The sequence below is a fragment of the Palaemon carinicauda genome, chromosome 1 (assembly GCF_036898095.1).
Source record: "Palaemon carinicauda isolate YSFRI2023 chromosome 1, ASM3689809v2, whole genome shotgun sequence".
NCBI classification, from domain to species: Eukaryota; Metazoa; Arthropoda; class Malacostraca; order Decapoda; family Palaemonidae; genus Palaemon; species Palaemon carinicauda.
In genome coordinates, this window is record NC_090725.1 from 81907495 (window position 1) to 81929302 (window position 21808).

General features: G+C 34.0%; 1 protein-coding gene across 2 annotated transcripts in view; it reads left to right on the top strand.

The window, feature by feature from the left end:
- Window positions 1-21808, top strand: part of LOC137649367 (trichohyalin-like) — a 145184-nt gene that overhangs the window by 50651 nt on the left and 72725 nt on the right. The window lies entirely within an intron of this gene.

A 21808-nucleotide genomic window follows, 5' to 3' on the forward strand; every position in this document is an offset into this window, starting at 1 on the left:
CATATGGTTTTGAAGAGGCATAACCAACCACAGAAAGAGTAACTTTGGATGGTTTTCATGTTGATTAACGTAGCGTACGATTTAATACTTATGATGATGACTAACCCTACTTTAAACGCGCTGCCGACGAATTATTCAGCATAGAAATATTGACGTCTATTTCACGAGAACGAATAAAAGTGAAATTTTACAGTATTTGCTGTTTCTGGCTTGACTAGAAAAAAGACGAACGTGCACGTAGGGAACCACCATTTCATTAGAAGAATGAATTAACAAATGTCTCAAAGAAATAAGAAAAGTATTTCTTGACATTTTAATGACTTATTCTCTCGAGGAGAACCAAGAGTAATGTCTGGATTTGCTGTGACGACAGGAAATTCATGGCCAGGGTTTGTTTAGATATACAATAAGTACCTTCTTATATGGAGTGTTGTTTGTGGGTGAGGCAAGAGGATTATTGATCGACTAGAGAGAGAGAGAGAGAGAGAGAGAGAGAGAGAGAGAGAGAGAGAGAGAGTTACCTTATTTCGCAAGAAGGCAATGCTACTTAGTGTATGAGGTCACAGCATTTTGTAGGTATCTAACCGTTAGTCGGAATTCTTGGACAGAATCAATGATTTCTGGAATTGTGATGTTCCATTAAACACGTTCCCATAAGCCCTAGACTAGAAAACTATTAAATACAAAAGTAGCGAAAGGTAATAGTTTGATATCCTCGAAATTATCTGTTATTTGACTGTTATCTTCTTTTCTACTTCTTCGCCCCTTTTTCTTGTTCTTGTCTTCCTTTTTTCCTCTCTGCACATGGGAATATTTGTGTCGCCTTCCCCTTCCGCTCCTCCTTGCAGCGTCCCACGGGCGCACCCTAATTGTAGTAAAGAACCTTCAAGGCTGCTGCACGTTGATATCATCCGGTGATTGTGCCATTGTTTATTTTCTTCCCCCTACGTAAGATTTATCGGCAATAAAGCATAACTGCCGCTCCAAATACCCCATTGTAGGCGAGAGGTTATTTGCTGGCAGAGGCTTCTATACTCTCTTTTTTTTTTCACAGTCTTCACTATCTGCTGATTAGAAGTAGGTCATAGTTATGATAAAAGTAAGTGGGAAGAGTTGAAATTTTATCAGTGGTAATTTAAAAGTAATATGCAGATTGCAGTTGGATATTTGATGTTAACATGCAAATATTAGCCGCTCTTTATGGACTTCCAGAAATGGGTTTTAGTAATGGGATTTTGATTAAGGTTCGTTACATCGGCAGCAGGGCTCTCATGTGATGTTCAAGGGATTACCTCAGAAATTACCTCAAATTTAGAAAAATTACCTTAAATGCCAAAAAAAAACTCATAAAACGCAAAACAATTATATGATTAGTAAAAGCTCTCTATTTTGTGAAAAAAAAACAAAGGTAGATTTTAGATCCACAATGTTACTCTACAATCAAAAGATTACCCGATAAAAAATATTACCTTGAAAGTACTATTACTCTAGAAATTTCCCTAAATCAACCAAAATTACTCAATCTAAGGCAAATACCTTGAAAATTAGAGCACTGATCGGCGGAGCCTATTCCTAAGGTTGTGTTTCATGTTTGAAAATATCTGATAATAAATGAGATAATAATCAAGGAATGTTTATCCCGCATTAAGGCTACTTGAAATGTCTGAATTGATATCAGAAAAAAGATTGAATAGATGTCAGGTAAAGTCGTCAGGGATAGATTATGTATTTAAGCTTAAATCAGTAATGATTCCATACAGGTGTTTTGATATCATATTTGAGATGAAATCAGCTGGTAGTGGATAAACATGAAAACGGATGAATAAATATCGGACTTGAAATTTAATCAGCATTGAATGAAAGGATAATAGAAGTGAGATCAAAAGGGACTAAATCAATATGCGAAGAGAACTGAGTGAATGAATATAGAATTAGATTACCTGTGAGTAAAAGAATATTTCAACTGAGAGCAGTCGAGAGTGAATGAGGAATGGTTGAATCAGAATAGTACTGTCATTATACCACCTTATGCTCAAGCATTCGAGACAATGCAAAGGAGTAAGACTTCATCCAAGGACTTCTGGCTCCTGGATGATCGTCCTCTTCATCCACCGGATGTAACGCTCAGATGGTGTTTGGGTGACTGATTTTACAGGACTCCAGACTTGTTACCGCATTACTTTAAATTTGCAGCGAAGGTTTGGTAAGGGTTATCAGTCGTGGTTTTTGTACTCACAGTTCTACATGTCAGAATATCTTTCTGGGGATTCGTCAGTAGATTTTGTTTTTCATTGTTTTCGCTGTGAACGTTATTCTAGTGAGGGCTACTTCAGTGGGAAGTTCATTCTATTCTTTCGCCTGAAATATCGTCAGCAGATGCAAAAGTAGTTTTAGTAACAATAATAACTTATATTACTATGAGTAATAGCAGTCAGGTAAATTTGCCTCCATCCGTTTTTCTAGCCGATGGCATTATGAAGAAAACTGGTTATCAGGAAGTTGTTTTCTTGATAACCATTACTATAAAAGTAAATATTTTTCAGTTATGAGATAGAGCCGTTCATACGAAAGTTCTAAAAAAATGCTGATGAATAATTCATTTTCTTCCGTACAATATGACTTACAGGGAATGTATTCAGTTTCTAAACATTTTATTTCACTTTTTTCAGGCTATTAGGGAATAATTATTTCTATGGCGTATTAGTTTTTAAGGAAATCATAAAGATGTCTTGATCACTCAGCAAATTTTTAGGTTCTCGGCTAATTTTAGTCTGTGTATAGCGATATAACTATGTTCCACAGTATGTGCATTTATAGGAAATCAATGTTAATTGTATGGCTTATATGGAAATATGTGAGTATGTAGATTGTAAGAACATTCATTTTAAACTCTGATTATAAGATAAAATAGAGAGAACAAAAACTTCATTATAACAAAGAATGAGAATGAAATGCAACAAAAACTCTAGAATAAATTGTGCTTTCAGGACCATGACAAAGAAAATGGCAATGGCATTCACAGGAATATGATGACAAAAAGAAAAAAAAAGGAAGTTTTTCTGCGTCTACAATAGAAGTAGAAATCGTAATTTATAACAGAAATGACATAACAATGATCAAATCCAATTTATGCCTCACAATTCTTCGGAAATGATAAATATAAATAACCATTGTTGTATAGAGAAGTCTTGATTTGTCATATATGTCAGTAGTACCCTAATTTGAAACAAAGAAGGAAATTATATAAAAATAATAGATAATGACAGAAGGAACAAAAAGAATTTCTTCAGTGTAAAGGCAACGAGACCTTTGTGACATGTTGGATATGAATTGACAAAATTTAATGCAAAGGTAAATTGGAAAACTTATGAATAAATTACGTAATTTGCAATGCAACAGAAAACTATATATATATATACATATATATATATATATATATATATATATATATATATGTATATATATATATATATATATATATATATATATATATATATATATATATATATGTATATATATATATATATATATATATATATATATATATATATATATATATATATATATACATATATATATATATATATATATATATATATATATATATATATATATATATATACTATAATGTGTGTGTGTGTTGACTGGCAATCCACTTATGAAATTTTCTTCACCAGTAAGATAGGCCCAGTGTGTTTGTCGAGAAGTGCAAAAAGGTTTAAAACCAATTGTGCCATTGTTGACTTAGCTGTGAATTGCTTAATTGGTAAATATTTTGCTGTGGTCGATTTCAGCCAGGAGGATAGGGAAGGTGATGGAGTTTCCATCTTTATTCTGTACTAGTTGCCGTTCAGGTCAATATGTATACATTTATGCATATATATATATATATATATATATATATATATATATATATATATATATATATATATATATATATATATATATATATATATATATATATATATATATATATTATTCTTTAGGGCATATCTGGTGTTCCACAGGGTAGTGTTCTTGGCCCATTACTTTTCATACTATATACACATGACATGTGGTTTGGCCTAGAAAACAAGCTTGTTGCATATGCAGATGATGCTACTCTCTTTGCATCAATTCCATCCCCTGAATGTAGATCTAGGGTTGGTGAATCCCTCAATAGAGATTTAGCTAGAATTAGTGCATGGTGCAAATTATGGGGTATGAAGTTGAATCCTAACAAAACTCAAAGTATGATTGTTAGTAGGTCAAGGACGGTGGTTCCTCAACATCCAGATCTCAGTATTGATAATGTTTCGTTAAATATGTATGACTCTTTCAAAATTTTAGGTGTGATTCTCGACAGTAAATTTACTTTTGAGAAACATATAAGGTCTGTGTCTTCTTCAATTTCACAAAAAATAGGCTTATTGAGAAAGTCTTTCAAGATTTTCGGTGATCAATCTATTCTGAAGAAGTGTTTTAATTCCTTCATTCTACCTTGTTTTGAGTATTGTTCTCCTGTCTGGTCTTCAGCTGCTGATTCTCATCTTAATTTGTTGGACAGAAACTTACGGTCTATTAAATTTCTTATTCCTGATCTAGATATTAATCTCTGGCACCGTCGTTCAATTAGTTCATTATGTATGTTGCATAAGATTTTTCACAACTCTGACCATCCTTTACATTCAGATCTCCCTGGACAATTCTATCCTGTTCGTAATACTAGGCAGGCAGTTAATTCTAATAGCCAGGCCTTCTCCATCACGAGGCTCAATACTATGCAGTACTCTAGAAGTTTTATTCCAGCTGTGACCAAGTTGTGGAATGATCTTCCTAATCGGGTGGTTGAATCAGTAGAACTTCAAAAGTTCAAAGTTGGAGCAAATGCTTTTTTGTTGACCAGGCAGACATAGTCTTTTTAAAGTTTATTTATGACATATTTATTTTTGATGTTGTTGATAGTTTATTATATGACATGTCTGTTTTGACGTTGTTTCTTATTTTAGAATGATTTATTGTTAATTTGTTCTCTTCATTTATTTATTTCCTTATTTCCTTTCCTCACTGAGCTATTTTTCCCTGTTGGAGCCCCTGGGCTTATAGCATCTTGCTTTTCCAACTAGGGTTGTAGCTTGGATAGTAATAATAATAATAATAATAATAAGTAAGTCATTACTTTTATTTCTGGTATCCTTCAATAGTGATATTGTGATTGTGATTGACCTCAGGAGAAGTAGCATATTGGTCATTTAGGGCACATTTCCAACACCAAGGGTTTCACTAGTCTTTTCTAGGTGCTCTCTGCTCTAGCCACCATAACATTGGGACTTCTGAGGGAACTTTTGTCCAGGTTGTCCCACTTACCACCATCCATCATAGAAACAGACATCATCAAGGACATGGTGCATATCCTGTCTTAGTGGGTTTTGAGCATTACTAAAGGGTCTCTGCAGCGTCTCTTCGACCTATTAGGTGCACCAACTGTTTAGCCTTTTAGTTACTCTTCAAACTGTTTTAATTTTCAACCTCAAAAGGTAAATGCGGGGTTTTCTCCATTTGTATCTCAACGTTGAATGGCTTCCTTGGCCTCACCGTTGGCCCTTTTGCTTTCAGACGAGGCACTTCTTTGCACACAGTGCATTAGAATCCCAAACCTTTGGCATTACATGCACACGTTTCAACTATCTCATATAGGATAATATTATTTACTCTTGTTGTCTATAAGGCAGATGCACTCCGTAAGCCTTGGGTAGTTGAAATACTATTAATTATGAGATCCAAATGCTCTAACTTTAGTTCTTAGTTCCCTGATCCAGCAGGATCCCCACTCGAGAAGTGGTACCAAAAGCTTTGCTCTTTTAATTTAAAAAAAAAAGGGAAGGGGACTGATCCCCCAGCCATTTTTGCCCAAGTACGTGGTCCTTTGATGCGTAGTTCCGTCTTCACTCACTGGTTAATTTATTTACTAAGTACGAGAGAGCGAACGATGTTTATTTTTACTGTTAAACGGGATTTTTTGTGACGAGGTATAGCGTAGTTACTAATTGTTAATGTGGCCGAGTACTTAGCATGCAAAATGTGATTTCGTTTAATTTCCTGATTAAGAATAATATGTCTCGTGGCAGGTTTTATCTTCACTGATTCTATGGATAATGGCCCTCAGAAATACATAATTTGTTATGCTCATTTACTAGACTATCATTAGAAACAAATATCTTACTGATTCTGTTGTTTCCTATAGATGCACCATTTCTTAACAACTTCTTAATGATGGCTGTGTTTTCCTTCTATCCACGATTCTCTCGATCGATTTGTTATAAACGCAACAATCTGCTCTCGTGTCAACTATGATCTGCACTTATGGACTGCTCGTTTTTCTGTTCAATTTTTAATGCACACGCTTCTTTGTAATACTCACTTATCAGGTATTCAAGTTAGTGTCTATAAATGAGTAAACTTTTCAAGATCCCCGGAGACTTAGTGTCTAAAATTCTATTTTATTGTGTGCAACCGAGGATCAGTATAATTCACTGTACCATGGGCGTTATTAAAGGGTTATTTGCAGTCTTCTTTGGCCTTTACCTACACCCACTTTTTATCCCCTGGATTAACATCCTGTGCCGTTTACTTTCTTCCAACTTGCTCTCCAGCTTATCAGTGCAACTGAATGGTCTCCCTGGTCCTAGCGCCAAGCCTTATGTCTCCAATTCCAATTATCCATTCATGTTGGCATCAGTATTATTTAAAATAAAGGGTTAGGGATTTTGTGTCGATGTGTTTCTGTTATTAAAGCTTCCAATTTGGGTTGACGTCTCCGTAATATGGAAAGATCCGCTAATAATAGCAGCAAGCTGAAATATTGAACGCCAGATCTAATTCTACCTGTAGTTAATGTAATTACATTTTTCCATCTTCCTATTTGGTAAATTGATTTACAAGTAATCTCAAGTGAAACCAGTTGAATAGGAACAAACATTACTTGTGAGACGCGCAAGGAGCAAGTAATCTCTTTGTCTAAATCAAGCAGGAAGTAATTGGTCTTGCTCTCCGGCGTAGTGAAACCAATCAACCAGACGGAAATACGCATCAGCTGATTAGATGTCTTAAGTAAAACATTTGTCGGGATCAGTGCTGCTTCCCTTCTCTTCGTGAGCTGATTTCTATGAAATGGTATATTGAACGTTGCAGGGTATTTTGTTTAAAGTCTTTCTGATTTTACAGGAGATATGCTTTTTCTAAGAATAGAATTTAATATTCCATAATATCATTACCTTTAATTTTAATTAATTTTATTTTTAAAAATGTGGAAATATCAGTTATGAAGCTGGAAAGAAAATTACTTTAGATTCACTTGGTCTTTAGAATCTTTGATTTGCTGTGTTTGATGGTCGTTTAGTAGTTTAAAAATAAATTATTTTAGTAGTAAGTATAGAGTACAGCACTGCAAATGTTTTCTAGAACCAGGTTTGAAGATTGTAATGGTGAATATTTATATATATATATATATATATATATATATATATATATATATATATATATATATATAATGTGTGTGTGTGCTTGCGCGTGCGTTTTCGTGTAAGGGAAGACCACTGGAAAATAAAAGTGCTTTCATCTCCTGATATTCACTCACAGTATGCTAAAATTACCCCCCCCCCCACACACACACACACACATATATATATATATATATATATATATATATATATATATATATAGATTATTCCTGGGGGTATTTGCGTCTGTCTATGTATTTGTGTTTCCTGCATTTATTAAAGACATGATTTTTTTAACAATGTCCTTTTTGTCGTGTCTTACGTACAATTTAGGTATAAGGAATATCGACAATAAAATAAAGAAATATTGAAGCTGGATGGTTTAGATTTAGCTGATTGTGAATCAGCATGTTACCTTGACGGATTGCATAAAGCTGGCCATGACTGTGAACACTGGGCTTGAAAGTTTCTTTACACACACACGTGTGTGTGCGTGTGTGTATATATATATATATATATATATATATATATACATATATATATATATATATACATATATATATCTATATATATATATATATATATATATATATATATATATATATATATGAGAGAGAGAGAGAGAGAGAGAGAGAGAGAGAGAGAGAGAGAGAGAGAGAGAGAGAGAGAGAGAGAGAGAGAGTTTATTAATATCACAGAGCCTAGTGGAAAATGAAACTTTCAATGAAAATCTTGGATTGGTTCCTGCACTGCGTTGAAATCACACTTGATGAAACGTACATTCGAGTGTTGATAAGGTCAGCCTATTTTGATCGCGTCATTTCATCATATTTCGTGCCTTTGTAATATCAAGTCTTGTGAGATTTCTTACTCATAATGTTTATTTGAATGAATATAAGGGATCCCCTTTAAGTGAAATATGTCCCCCCAGAAAAAAGGAATTTTTCAGATTTTTCATTGGTCCAGCTCTTTGGTTACGTACAAAATGTTGTACAAGTTTGTTCGAGCTGGAGCTTCCTGGGACCCCAAGAACTCTAATCTTTGCGCTTACAGATTTCAGAGATGTCGAGTAGCAAGCTGAGTATCAGAGATGACATCTTATCTTTAATTACTGAGAATATTTCTTTTGATGCAAAAGACCGGTGTAAAAAAAAAAAAAAAAAAAAAAAAAAAAAAAAAAAAAAAAGACGGGCTGATTACGTATATACGCCATCAATATAATTAGTTAAAAAGATCTGAAGAATAGAATTACACAAAACGTGTTGGGAAATCATAGAAATTATTTGATTATAACAATCTAAGTCCATTCCATTTGAAATCTTAATAAATTTGCCTACCCCCAATCTTTTTAGAAGTATTGTCAGTGATAAAAACGGATGTTTTTTTTCTTCTTCATCTGGCTGATGTACGTGGCGTTACTGCAACCAAAAACTTATAAATGTGATTTTTTCCCATATAAAAGTCTTCCGATGAGTAGAAAGCTGAACTGCACAAGGAGAATGGCATATTTTATAATTTATTATCGTTATTTTCTGTAAATTTATTCAGATGGAACAGCTATGTCAGTCATGAATTTTCTCACGCTTCGATCTGCAAGGATCTTACGTAGAAGGCCGGGTAATAATCATGTGTCTTTCGTATACATTTCTTTTGTACTAAAGTATAAGAGCTTTATTTAAAGGCAAGAAAGCTTTTTTGAAATACAGGAAAAACTAATTTAACGAAAAATAACTTAAACAAATGTCTTCACGCGATACTGGGTCCTTTTTGTGGAATAAATTCATATTTGAATCACAATAATCAAGAAGTTTCAACACTAAGTCTGTCTGTCTCTCTCTCTCTCTCTCTCTCTCTCTCTCTCTCTCTCTCTCTCTCTCTCTCTCTCTCTCTATATATATATATATATATATATATGTGTGTGTGTGTGTGTGTGTGTGTAAGTGTGAGTGTGTATGTGTGTGTAATTGTGAGTGTGTGTATATGCAATTGTTCAAATCGAGTGTTCCTTCCCAGCCGTGGCCAGCATTATGCAATACATCAATATATATCTCAAAAGGCATATCTTTTATTCAAAACTCCATTTAGGAAGGAAATTAATATTTATCGTTGCCAAATCTGATTGAGGCTCCTCCGTTAGAATTATTTCCATGCTTTGCGTAACTGATCTGAGCACCAGATTCTTGATTGTGAAATCTCTATTCTGGTGCTCCAATGATATGTCCCGACGCTTAGCTTGACTTAAGAATATAGTCTATAATCTAGGTTTTAATATCTTCACTTGCTGGTGCATTTAAACATACATGGCCTTATTTAATTTATTTATTCTTTACTGTAGATTCAGTAATGAATTCTCTTGTTTCTAATTTATCGAGAAATTCTTTATCGATTTTTGTGTTTTTCTTTCTCAAGCGCACTGGCATTTTGTTTTTCATGGAAATTCAATAACTAATTTTATAGCCTTATTATTAATATTCGTGTTTAGAATATGTGACTCAATCCTTACATTTCCTAGTGACCCTTTCATAAATAATCGTTTCAAGTTTATTTCTTAAGACATTTTCCACGTTTCCTCAAAAAGAATGGCTATTGTTACCCCCATCCCTTCCACCGGTCCTCCTCTACTAATTGAACTTGGCGTTGTGACAGAGTTCGGTTCATCATTATGTACCTGACGGCTCGTCTACGTGTTGTCATGTGTGTGCGATTGGCAGGGATTCTATGATGAAGGCCATGATCAAGGAGGGGGGGGGGAGATAAAACATTCTGCTCAAGCTTCAAAATCTGTTACCACTTTTCTTGTGTTACAACTATACATGACTGGAAATATTCATGACGCATTTATTTCTTTTTCTTTTCAATTTATTTCATAGTTGCCAAGTCTAGCTTTCTGTAAGATAGATCAATAATTGCAAACACGAAGGCTAATCAGTTTGATGTGTCTGTCATAAATTCCCACCTTATAGGTCGAATCCTCGGCCTTAATGTTCCAAATCAAGTTAATTTGCATCTCTTTAATGGGCACCTTTGCTTTCACTCGGAAAATGAAGTCGGATAAGTTTTTTTTTTTTTTTTTTTTTTTTTTTTTTTTTTTTTTTTGCATCAACCAAACTTGAATTGGACAGCCCTGCCATTGTCGGCATCTTCATTTGACAAAAGGGCAACATTAGCATTCGCTATTGCTCACTAGGGGTTGAAAAACAAACAATGTTATCTTTACTACGCAGAAGATACACAAGATTGTGCAATGCATGTTAAACAGTTATTGTTGTTGAAAAGACAACCTTGATGAATTTTTGTTTATGATTTAGAGCTGATAGTGAACTAAGGAAGATTATGGGGGACAGTACATTGTATCATTGTAACTTTTAATAGTTTTGTGTAGTTTGGTACATATTTAGTTCTTCACACATACCCTGATATATATATATATATATATATATATATATATATATATATATATATATGTATATATATATATATATATATATGTATGTATATATATATATATATATATATATATATATATATATATATATATATATATATATATATATATATTACACACACACACACACACAGTGGGGTGATCTTATACGTTTAAGTAAAACTTGTAAAGTTATGGCTGAACTATGGAAAGAAGCAAAGATTATCACAATATTGGCCTTGTTATTCCTGCAGACATAAGTGATTTGTTTATTGTTAAGTTATCTGTTTATTGTTTAGATGCCTGAACCCTTCTTGATAGTGACTTGGTTCTATAATGATGTTCGACGCGATGACGTAAATCCGCCAGTACGCTTAATAAATTATGTATTATATTTCATGTAATATCCGAAGACACCATTAAAATGAATCATGTTTATCTATTGTCTCTCGCTTATAATTACATAGTGATTCTACGGAGTGTGTCACCTGCTAGGTTGATTCCATGTTCTAGATATGTAATGAATTATTTGTAATGTTATTTTATATATATATATATATATATATATATATATATATATATATATATATATATATAGCATACACACACACGCACATATATTTCATGCGTTTGTGTTTATAACCCATCAATGTCAAGCTTGAGAAACCTCTTGGTTGGTTATTATAGGATTAAGGCAACAAACCCCCTTTGAATTAGAGTTATAGCACGGCCAAAAAGAGTCCAAGCCTCTTCTTTTGATCATTCCAGAGGACTAGAGCCTTGGGGTTTCTATTCTTATCTGTCTTGACCTTGAAAGTGGGGCAAAAATATATTAGGCCTATTACGCTACAACCCCAGAGGTTTCTACTTAATTGTCAGCCGTTCCTTTTATGCTGATGATATTTTGTGCTGTGTATTTTTTAAGGTTTTGATTCTTTGGCTTTTCTTTGCGGTCTTGTAGTGTTAAGAAAAGCCTTCAGATGAAATGCTACAGATTGCGCTTATGTGTTGTTAGGAATGAACATCTATAATGCGCTTCAATCCTTAAGGCAAAGGGATGAGAAGAAGCTAAAGAGAATTTTTGCAAAAAGTATTTGAAATTTATGGGTGTAAGTTTGTAAAACAGGAAGGATAACTTTAAAATTCAGTTGGAAAGAATAAAAAACTATCGTTTAGTAAATTGAGAATATTATAGGAATACCATAATCTAAAAAGATTTTATTTTTTGCAAAAGGTATTCAAAATTTATGGGTCTAAGTTTATCAAACGGGATGGATTTCTTTATGATTCCAGTGAAAAAAAAAGAAAACCTACCTTTTCAAAATTGAGAATATTAAAGAGAATATTGAAATATACAAAAGCAGTCATTCAGTAAGCCAACAAATAATGATATTCACAGCATACATTGCAAATATTGGATGTTCGCCTGCGGAGTGTAGGAATTCTCACCCACCTTTATCTTCATTTCTACAGTACATCTCTTTAGATGCGCATTAACCCCTTCCCTTCGGCGATTACTTAAGTAGAAAAATGTGCGTCCGGGAAATTACATGGACGAGGGTCGTCTATGGTGACGGCTGACTAATGTTCGGTTATTACCTGCCCGCATAATGGGCACAGTACAACTGGGTCCGAAATGCCCCAGGACCTTACTCTAATTCATCCAAGGTATTTTGAATACGGTTATACTTTGGACTCGACAGTAGCTTTTTTTCATACCAAAAGAGATTTTGCTATATTTCTACATATTATCATTATTATTATTATTATTATTATTATTAGTAGTAGTAGTAGTAGCAGTAGTAGCAGTAGTAGTAGTAGCAGCAGTAGTAGTAGAAGTAGTAGTAGTAGTAGTAGAATTGTTATTGATGTTAAAGAAGGATACAAGGCAATTGAGATTCAGATTAAATATCCACAGATTTGGATGCTCAGAAGTGGAGACAAATTTTAGAAGAAAGTGACGAATAAATATTGATCCACCAAGGCAGAAATACTACTGCTCTTCTTGGCCTCATAATCATAGGTGGTATCATTGATACCACCGGAACAGCCTCCTCCAAGTGAGCTCATTGTTATCTTCTTGATACTTATGTATACAAAGTACGTAATTTTCATGCGTGAGTAGATCCTTAAACACTCATTTGATTAATTGTAAGGTCTCATATGGGTTAACCGGCACGAAACTCCATACCTACTGCGCTCAATTTGAATTTCATATTATTGGGACCTTCTGCTTAACTCGTAAAGATCAAGCCGATTCGTAACTACTATCTATTTTCTGGCCACGCAGTGATGATCATGATTTTTTTTAGTTGGTCAGAAGTATACAATAAAGGTTTAAAGGCGACTCATGAATGGCAGAGACAAGGTATATATATATATATATATATATATATATATATATATATATATATATATATATATATATATATATATATTTATATATATGTGTGTATATATATGTATATATATGTGTGTGTATATATATATGTATTGTATATATATATACATATATATATATATGTATATATATAATGATCAGAGCCCAAGCCCCTCTCCATCCAAACTAGTATCAGGGAGGGCTAGGCAATGGCTGCTGATGACTGAACAGGTAGACCTATAGGCTTCCTCAAGCTCGTCAACTTTAGCTCACAAGGATGGTGAGTTTGCAGCCACTAAAGGACTAACGGGTTTGAAGGGACTCGAACCCCAGTCTAGTGATCACCAGTCAGGGACGTTACAAAAAAAAAAAAAAAAAAAAAAAAAAAATTGTGGCAATTTTTTCCGCCAAATCTGGTCTCTGTTTTTATTTCTGATGACGTGATATCGAAAACGAGAGGAAAACAATTTGACCACCTGTGAGTTTTTATTTTTGGAAACACTCCTATTATAAAATGACTTATAAAGCAAGATCTGCAATTAACAATATGAAGTTTAAAAACCTCCACAAAATTAATTGCCCTCTTTTAATCCATTAATGACCTTTCGTATTTATAGATGATTTGTCATTGTTACTACTCTCCAATTTAACCACAAAGTAAATGTCAATGGCGACTAAAGACAATAAAAAGCCATTACAAAATCGAAATGATAAAAGAAATCCATATTGTACTTTGTGGTGTGGTCCACTTAGCTCAGGTTTCGTTTTCCTTTGATTTTTATTTGAGTGTTTCTTGCTCTTGTAAAACCTCATTAATAATAAAATAATAAAAGTGAAGTATCGTAATAAAATCATAAAACCACGATTTTAAGGCATCGGGGGAAAGTGATGTTTAATGATGGTTTCGAGTGTTGCTTGTGGTTGCCAGAGAAATTTATCCGAGTAGAGGTGTCTTCTGGTTTACGTAAACACACGCATAAATATACGTGTGCGCACGCACATACATAAATTATTATTATTATATATATATATATATATATATATATATATATATATATATATATATATATATATATATATGTGTGTGTGTGTGTGTGTGTGTGTGTGTATTAATATTCATTTATTTGGGTGTTTTTGCATTATACCAAATAGTAAGAGGGTTTGTTGCTGTAAAATGTTAGGGTTGCATATAAAAGTTATTCTTTTTTTATACATTTAATCACGTTCGCAAAGAATTTTATTTTATCAATCATTTTAGGAGATTAAGGTCGAAATAGCGCTTTGACGTATTATGACGTGAAATTGTAATTTCTGATTTATGATTTACAACTGTGATATGTGATGATTGCCATAAGGCAGGAGGAAGACAAAAATGTGCATTTTTTAGAGCTTTTTCATTTTCACACAGTTATGGACACACGCAGAATCACCTTTGAAACAAACTCACAATCTGGTAGACAAAATTACATTCTGATATACAATATCCCACATGAAAAGGATATTTTTTCATATAGGAAAGACAGCACATACTATGAACTACGGAATTTTTTAATCCTGCTGTGTTCATTTACCCTTAAAAAGATGAAACATTCGAATAAAAACTTTGTGAGAGATTTTAGATCCTTATTCTCACGACAATTAAGCGAGAATTCCCTTCCCAAGCGGCCCTTTTCTAATGTCTCTCATTTCCGACAATACTTCTTACTGATGTCCTCCCAAATGTCCCCAATTCATCTTTATTGTAGTCTGTCGGAGTTTGCAGTAATTGGTGAAGTAGTTTCCCTCTGATTACAGCAAGCAAAATATTGATAATTTTGGAAAGTAACTAAAGTGCTCTTGCTATTAAAGTAATGCCAGCCTTCAACCAGCATGCGAGATCAGCATACACACAATGAAGAGAAGAAAAGAGAAGAGAAGAGAATGGCTGAAATTAGAAATTGAACGTTTTCGCAATGTTGGAAAATCATGAACAAAACTGAAAGTTCGGAAGACTGAGAGGAAGCACGTAAATTCATTCGCATGATTATACTGGATTAAGCGGTGTCAGTTTTCTTGTAAGTCATGATTCACACCAAAACACGAATTTTCATGTATGTGCTTCGCCGAAGCCACCCCCCCCCTCAAAAAAAAAGAAAAAAAAGAAAAAAAAGAAGAAAAAAAAAAACAAGATTAACCGGTAGAACTGACATCAATCAAGTAGTTGAATGTAAAGTTGAGAATATCACGAGCGAAAACTCTTGCTACATCTGAACGAAGTATCACGCACCTTGCTCAGGAAACTCTCAAATGTACACCTGAACGTACAATGATAAAACGATTTATTTATGTGCTCGTAAATTTGACTTCTCTCTCTCTCTCTCTCTCTCTCTCTCTCTCTCTGTTTATGCACTCACGCAAGCGTACGTGGACTTGCTTGCGTTTATTAGTTTTGCATTTGTCAGTCATTGAGCTTGCAAGTTATTTCTGTGTAATATTTGAAGTGTCCCCATGGGCTTTGAATTCTCAGCTTCTCTATTCATAAGGTAATCAAGCTGTCTTTTGACTGTGTATATATGCTGAGATCATCTTAATTTTGTAGTTTCATAAGTACTGTGTCTCTACGTCAGTGAATACTTAGTATTGAATTATTTGTCTGACTGTTTGTGTAATTTATGGCAACGAATAGAGCAATGTGGCTCTAGAAATAACCAGCTTTTTTTTTTTTTTACAATACACATGTATATATGTATGCGTTTATGTATGTATTTATGTATCTTCTTTTCCCAGGTTATTTATACTTTAGTCACTGAATGTTAATTTGAAATAATCAGCTCATGAACAATTGTTAATGCATCTTACATTTCATTTTATTTATTTTTTGGCTTGGTATTCTGTTTATAAAATTTGTTTAGTCCAATTTAGTTTACTTCGAATATACAAGAAAATGGATTATATATATATTTTTTTTTTGTGAAAGATCTCTTTTTGTGGGCGAAAATGCCCAAGGCCATCGATTACATTATGAATTTGTTAATCTGGAAAGTAATGTAATTTTCTTATGTTATCCACGAAAATAAGACTTGGCGAAAGAAGGGATCAGTGGCTAGTTGAGATTTTTAGTGCAAAATCCCACTTGATAGTCATTGTGTGTTTGTGTGTGTATTTTCTTGTCTAATCAAAATCGGGTCGAAACTGAAAATAGAATTAACAAGTAGAAAGAGCAATCAAAGATTTCACACCTCCGCCATCGGATATTGTTATTATTTTACTGAAGTCTACGGTCAAAGCTTTCCCTCTTTCTATGCTCGAAGATTAATCTTCTGTACTGTAGTTAAAACCCTCAATCCGGATGGTGATCCGGATCACCGTCAAAATCTAATCACTTCTAATTTAGACCATTTCTAACGTATGTTGAAATTTGCATAAATATTCATTCATAACTTTTTTAAATGGAGCCGGTAGCAAACAAACAACCGGGCAGAGGTGAGAACATAACCTCCTTGGCGTATGTAAAAAGGGGTAGTGGTGGGCACCTCCCTCAGAAATGTATCTAAATGTGAAAGAAGCAGTGAACCCGCCCCCCCTTTTTTTTCTTTTTTTTTTTTTTTACAGATTGAAGAAGTAAGCGACTCCCGCTCCACTTGGAAAACATTTGGGATAGACCTAAAAAGTTTAATTGGTAATTTCCTTTGCTGTTAAGTGTTTTTTTTTTATTATTAAATTTAGTTTCTTTGTTATGCTTCGTCGTATTCTTGCCCATTGAAATAAAGCTGCGATAAGATAGTGTCTTCTGCCGTCCTGTGAGTAATTGGGCTTCCAAAATGGAACTTGAAAAAATCGAGAAAGAAAAAATCGAGTAGCCTTATTACTAACAGAGCGTAAAATGCCTTTTTGTTTCTGTTTTTCCAGATAGATCACTTCTCATGGAAGTGGGTCGAGGCACCAAAGTGGCAGTTTATGTTTATGTGTCAGTATTTGTTGCTTGCATGGTTCCCTACCCTCTGAGCTCTAATTTCGTAGTCCAGCCTTTTAGCCCATATATGCAGCGAACCTTAATGTTCTAAGTGGGTTACACATTGAACCTCTGATGATTTATGAGTAAATAAGTCGGAAGTTGTAATGCCGCGTATACTACTTGGTTTGTTTTTCCACAACACTGATCTTTATACTCTATCAGCTTTCAAGGCTAAACAAAGTACAATCAGTTTTCAGACGGAAAAAGCAAGTGAATTTCCCTAATCATTTCCTATTCAGAAAGGAAATTTCCGGATTGTATCTCGGTATATGTAACTTTGATTGTTTTTTTTTTTTTTTTATTTTATTGATTTATATATATGAATAATACGTAGAGATGAATGAGTAAATGTAGGCACAGTTCCTGTGATGTGCTCATCGCTGTTCTCCATTACAACAAAAATTCCCGAATATTACGAGAATACAAACTTTGTTCGGAGTTAATAAATCGTTGGAAAGATTCTTGGTCAACTTTGTAAGATCCCTTCGTCAATAACACTACGATTTTTTCCTCTCTAACTTATTGTTCTTTATAGCATCCTGCTTTTCCAACTAGGGTTATAGCTTAGCAAGTAATAATAATGATAATAATATCCCGCTTGAGTAATTTTTACAAAGATAATAAGTTATACCAAAAATGAAATAGATTAGGAAAGTTTAATGTACAATAAATGTTGATTGGCGAGTTCCCTCTTTTACGAAGCAAGATTGCGTTAGAAAATCCAGTTCCAAGAAGTTCGGGTATATACATTAAGCCAACTCTCCGCCCACTAAAGCCACCTAGCGGCGGTGTAACATCTCATCCACATTCTATCCAGTCTTCCGCCTTCCTAAACACATACCAAATTGTGTATTGGAGGCCCAGCGTGAGGCCACTGGGGGTAAAACTTCAACCTTTTAAAATTTAGTATTCATTCTTAAAAGTACTTGTTTGCCTATATCTACAATATGCAACACATCTTACATTCACAAAATCAAACTAGTTTCTTACATTCTTTTTGCATGAATTGGTTCTTATTTTTGTTTTGTTACATAGTCCATTTTAATTCCACATATGAAGACATCCTGTCCTTTATGAGTAAAGAGCGGGCGTAAATGCGTTTTTTTTTTTTTTTTTTTACCAGGCAAGGCCTCTTTCTGCTCTTGACACATTGCGTATGAGTCGTCCCATGGGGTGGCGGGATTGGCGGGGGCGGCACCTTCGGTCTGCGCCTCAGGGGGTGTGAAGTGCCTGACCCTAGTCCTACGCTCTTCTTTAGTCTCATGGTTGTGTTCCTTTCGTATAGGAGTCCCTTATTATCAGAGATTAGCCAAGGACTTATTTTAAGATACTTTAATCACGTGAAGAAAAAGTGAGGAACTTAACATCGTTATCATCCTGTATTCTATAAGCATCACTCTGCGGGCGTACATCAGAGTTAAGTAAATACTTTATGCGCAGTTATATACAGGAAGAACAAAACAGACGGCTTAGTCGAAGCCATCATGGTCTTATCTCTAGGTGCGAGTATTGTTACTTTTTAAAATGCAATTGTAGTTTTACTTTAAATAAATTTTGTCAATATTGTTCAGTGTTAATATTTGAGTCTCTTATAGTTTCCTTATTCATAGTTCTCATTTTGAAGTTAGATTGGCATAATTTTGGTTTCGAAAGTTGATATTGGATAGCATGCTCCTTTCAAATTTGACACACACACTCACACACATACATACATACATACATACATACATATATATATATATATATATATATATATATATATATATATATATATATATATAATGGTGGAGAGGGATTGATTTTGTTCAGATTCCTGAATTCGACTGGAGTATACACAGTAGACTCGGAATTATCTTAAACCCCTCTTGACAGCTCACTGGTAGAGTCTACTGTCGGATTTATTTTTTTTGGCACAGGCATAGGTTCGAGTCCTGGCCCTGCCAGAGGCGTTTATCATAAAAAGAATTTCCCGTAGTTAGATACACTCAAGGTAGAATTCTATATTGAGTTTCTTTTGTGGTTGAAATTTGTTATATATATATATATATATATATATATATATATATATATATATATATATAATGTGTCTGTGTCTGTGTAAATATAAAGAGAGAGCGAGAATCGCTCAAGATTGCGACATTGTAAAAAAAAAAAAAAAAAAAAAAAAAAAAAAGACTCGTAAATAATGACACCTTAAACTAGAAACATCCTTCGTCATTAATAATTGTGGAAGACATGTCTTTCCTCGGCTTGATTCTTTTCATGAGATCTCGCCTTGAAATGTGTTAGCATATAATTGACCTTTGGAAAATGACGCAAGAACCGTACGAAAAAAAAAGAGAAACAATACGAGGAAGTGATTTACCTGCATGATGAAGGCTGTAATTGGCGAGGGTTGACGCTTCACCATATTTAAGTAGTGACTCTCTTTTTTAGATGGCGAGGGACATGCAAGGTACAAGGGTGCGTAATCGCGTGGCTATGGTAAGGAGATATGGCAAGCGATAAGTGGGCAAGTCCTGTTTGCTATTCTTTACCTTAAGATCAAATATAGGACGTAAAAGGAATATAATGAATATGCTGGATGCCGTTTGCCTAACAGTGTCCGCCATAACATCCTCATTCCTTCAACTTTCTCTCCCTTTTCTCTTCTGTCGAAACATCGACTATCGTCTGCCATTCTTCCTCTGCCGAACATGATGGCTCTCCGCAGGTCTTCTGGCCTTCCCGGCTTTTATGGTATGGAATATTAAACAGTAAGGTACCGTAGTCTCTCTCTCTCTCTCTCTCTCTCTCTCTCTCTCTCTCTCTCTCTTGTGTGTTTTCGTATAATTGTTGGTATGTTTTTACAATAAACATAGTATAGTATGATGAAGACCTATAATGTGTAACGAATGTGTTGTTACATCGCTTAAGATAATACTGTGTGGATAATATTTTACCTTAAGTATGGATTTGGGTTATGAAAGTAAAGAAAACTCTTGGGCCTTGATTGTTTTCCAAATTATATAAGCATGAAAACAACGACAAACATTGATAAAAGGGACAGTGATAAACAGCTGTATGCGAGGTGCATTGTCGTCTTCAAATAATCTATAAACTCGAAAATGAATCATTATTGATTGTTGACGAGTAAGTAATACTGAATATCAAAAGACCGCGTTCCATTTTCTTTTTGTGTTAATGAAAACATTTACGAATTACCTTATCTCAAATTAACCTTGAATGTTAGCGTAGTATACTTGTGTTTGTCTGCTTCGAATAGTTCTAGCGGGAGCTATGTCTGGACACCAAGTGTGCCTCTTTTTGTGAAATAAAATAGCCGTTTCCATAACAAAGGTCATTAGAAAAATAAATTACTTTAGAAACAAAAAGGGCCACTGGATATCACCAGTGAAACATCCATACATACGAACCAAAATATGTTTCGGTTTAGTTTTTGTTTGAGAAAATTGCATCAAGAAAAAGATTCAATAAAGCGGAAAATAGACATCTCCAAAAAGTTATCTTCATCCTTAGGATTGCTTCGTCGCAAAATCCTAGAAAACGTTTTGCAAAAGAAGCAAACGTGAATCATTAGATCCCAGAACAGGCAGATTTTCTTTTTAATTGTTTCAGTCTATCAATATACCCAATCTGCCAACTTGTGCATTCATTTGATTGTTAATTTATTAACTTGGGATTATTTTACAATCCGTGGAACAAGGAAGAGGAGGCTCTAGGTCTAGGGTAAAGTGCTACCCGGCTGAGAGTCAATGCAGATATCAGTATTGACAATGATCTGGCTGATATTAAATTCATTCTACGAGCATCTCTTCACAGCTGGTATGTTAGAGGTCTCCGTAGTTGTTCTAGACTCGTCCTTTGTCAAAGAGCTATTTGTAGTTTTTTGTGTGTAATCACTATAGAGGATTTTTTTAATCATCTATGATATCATTAAATCTTTCTACTGAAATGTTGTGAGGAAACGGGATAACATTTAAAAGATATGACAATCTCTTTCATCTTATGACCATAATTGTTGTAACGCTATTTTGTGGAATCAAGTCGGCCATCTATTCATGGTTTGAAATTCCTTATCACCGTGTATTCACGTTGATTTCTAATAATTTACTTGAGGATAGAAGAGGAGACTATTAGACGTATAGTATCTACAACAAATTGTAAACCAATCATCTCTAGTTCTCCAAAGAATAGTGTTATGTAACATTAACTATCAGACCACGAGCTAGTCTTTATAGATATCCTTATATATGTTCGAGAATTAAATGCTTCCCTAAAACCACATTATCCTGTACGTCGTTTCTTGCTATGAATAGTAATTATTTCTTAACACATACACACACATACATACATACATACATATATATATATATATATATATATATATATATATATATATATATATGTGTGTGTGTGTGTGTGTGTGTGTGTGTGTGTTTGTGTGTGTGTCTGTCTGTTTGTGCATAACATTTGGTGTTAATCTTCTCTTAGTCCTGTGACTATCGCCCACATAAACATTTGTGCACTTC